This window comes from Cryptomeria japonica, chromosome 1 (genome assembly GCF_030272615.1).
Source record: "Cryptomeria japonica chromosome 1, Sugi_1.0, whole genome shotgun sequence".
Taxonomy (NCBI): Eukaryota; Viridiplantae; Streptophyta; class Pinopsida; order Cupressales; family Cupressaceae; genus Cryptomeria; species Cryptomeria japonica.
In genome coordinates, this window is record NC_081405.1 from 120732651 (window position 1) to 120736039 (window position 3389).

Sequence of the window (3389 nt, forward strand, 5' to 3'; positions counted from 1 at the left end):
CACCAGGAGGAGCTATACTTAGTCAATTATTGGAGCCTGGTGAAGAATTATTTAATAAAGTTCATATTATAAGCTAATAAAAGCTTATAAAAGATTATAAGTTACTTTTTCTATAATAGAAATTTTTAATAAAAGTAACTTATTTAAGTCACAACTTAATTTCACCCCTTGGTTCGATTCCCTGGGAAAATAATATAACATAAAGGTGGTAACTTTTATTGTGATGAATTCACCCCCCTAGCTAGGTGCCAAGTTTGAGAGAGAGAGAGAGATTCCAATGGAATCTTCGGGAGATGCATTTGTGATACATTTAGGGTAAAGGTGAATAAAGGAGGAAGTCGTGGGTTTTTTGAGACACTTTTTGATTGATTATTTTTTAGCATTTCTTGATTTTGGAAGATTGCAGCAGTATGTACCAGCCTATGCAACCATTGGAGGATGAAACCCTTCCATTATTTGCTTGTGTGGATGGAAACCCACACCGCTAGCATCCCCACGGTAGCACTATTTGACCAGCATTTGAGGATTGGGGTCAGATTACAGCAGAAAGTCACCACTTGCAGCATTGTCAGGTCTAATCCATCTGATTTGAGCAGTATTCATACATTTTCCAGTAGTTTGTGACATTCAAAGGGCAAAATTACATCACCGAGGGCCAGCCATACCATCCCTTCTTGCCTGGGATTCATTAAAAATAAATTAAGGGTTTTACTTGGAATTTTTTGTACAAATTTCATTGTCAACAATAGGAATAAGTTTTGATATCATTCTTTTAGGCTTATGATGTCACAAGAGAGAGATATGAGCTGATCAATGTGGAAAATTGTACATTTTTAGTGAATTCTCCTGGGGGTTTGAAGGAAACAACAACAATCTAATCTATTTATGTAAGATTTATTTTTGGTAATTATTTAATAGAGGAAATAAACTCATGAGAGTAGTTAGGGCTCATTGATAGCTCCTGTAGCAGCACCTGGACTCATTTATGCTAATAAAGCAGCCCTCTAGGCAAGGCGTTGGACCCCTGGTAGGCCAATTTTGGCTTGTCTTTGGTGAATTCCATTGTTTAATGGCTTTAAATAATTGTTGTTACAAATTCAATCAATTTGAAAATTAATTTCAATCATTAGCTTATGTTTATTATTTTCTTTCAATTACATCATTTAATTTTCCAAGCATTCGTACTTTGCAAAAACATAAAAAAGGTGAAAAAACCACAAAACAAACAAACAAAACCAATTTCCTTCTCGCTGGCCAAAGAACACAAAAGTCATAAAAGTAAGTCAATCTACTACATTCCTAAGTCAGCATCTTTCAATGGTATCAAAGCAATGATCCTGCCAGCTTGGGCGTCAATAGAGTAATTCTATGCAGCGGGGCAGATTTGGTACCTACATATATTACACACACAGGAGACCTAGAATGGATTTAAATTTTTTCACAGAACCACCCTTTGAGACTAATATGGGTGATATACTAGAAGGACAGAGGAGACCACCCAGACAAGAGAGACAAATTCCACTCAATCATTATGAGATTATGAGGAGCTTGGCTGAAGCACAACCAAGAATTATTCAGGCAATCAACAGGTTACATGACACACTTGACATAATGGATCTAGGAAATAATAGGGGAAGGCACAGGAGCCGCAGTAGGATAGTATCAGCTGTAGGAAGTAGGGGCAGTAGTAGAATTCCATCTTCCCTGAGTAATGCATCCATCTCACCATGGAGGGATAGGACCAATACTAAGACAACAGATAGGCCTATGCTTCCACGGTTCACTCCTAGAGATTAACCATCGTTGGCTAATCCTCATAATGGAATCACCTTCCCGGACATAGTTATGGTTGCCAACAATGAGTGGGCACGTCTACCAACACATGTCAGAGATGTATTTCCATTGCATCAATATTATATGCAACATCGTCATTCCATGAGGGGACAGGGGACCCAGACAACAGTAGAATAATGATCTAAAGAAGGCTACAGATAAGTTGATTTTATCCACTTTTGATGGCAGTGGTTCCACGAGTGCATGAGCGTGGGTTCACAAGCTAGATATATACCTTTCCTTGAAACCCATGGCTGAAATTGAGGTCATTCAATTTGTTTACCTGCATTTGGAGGGTGTCGCATATGACTGGTGGCACCATGGATTGGTCATGTAGAATCATGCCCTCATTCATTCATATGCAGAGTTCACAGAGAGGTTGATTTCTAGATTTGACATGAAAGATGTGGAATTTTATTACGGGTATTTAGCCCTCCTAAAATAGTTAGGGCACGTGGATACATATATTAATGAATTTCAGCATATATGAGTGATGGTACTTGAGATGTATGTTAGGAGGGTAGTTATGCTCTTCATAAAGGGACTTCATGAGATATATTGTGGTTTAGTCAAGGATTTGAAGCCTAAGACTTTGCAAGAGGTTATACAACTTACCTTGGACTTGGACACCACACCTCCACCTTCTACATCTCAACAAAACAAAAAATCTTCTGAAGGTTCTAAACCTTCTCATAGCTCATCTTCATAATTACCCAGTGCACCACCTCCTCTTCAAATGGATCATGAATCACAGAACGAATTAAGGAGGAAGAAATTGTGTTTCTCATGCAAGGAGCCATGGGAACCAGGTCATAAATGACTTGGAAAAGGCAAGGCACATCTTATAGAGGTCTTTTTCAGATGGTGAGAATGAGCAGATGCAGGATATAGGTGATGAGGATACATTGGCTTCTGCCAACGTTACGATTGTATCATTGTCCAAAGTACCTTGGTATTACCCCTTTCAATTGAAAGGAACTCTTAAGGGGCAGCCAATGGATTTCTTGGTAGATACTGGTGCTACTTACAACTTCCTTAGTAAGCATACTGTAGAGAAATTTGGATTACAGGATGAGAAATTTTCAAGATTTAGAGTGACAGCTGCTAGTGGTAATACCTTGAGTTGTACTATGAGAGTTCCTCAACTTAGCCTTCAGTTGGGAGCTTATCTCTTGACTGATGATTTCTATGTGATAGCGATAGAGAAATACAATGTGGTTCTTAGTATGCAGTGGCTACAATCCATTGGTAGGTACACTTTTGATTATCATAAGATGCACTTAGAGTTCTCAGTGGATGGGAAGGAAGTGATGTTGGGAGATTTAATGGATGGCAAGCCTAAAAATAAGACATCATACTGGTTGGAAGCTAATATTGATGCATCTTGTAGTAAATCACATTTTATACACTTTGGAACTGCTGTTATAGAGCAATCCCAAAGGTTAAATGAAGATTGGTTGGCAAGAGCATGACATGCCAAATTGATAGCCCAACAAGCTAAGAAGCATCTCCTTCATATTCATGACATTTGCCACATGGATGATAAGGAGAAATTG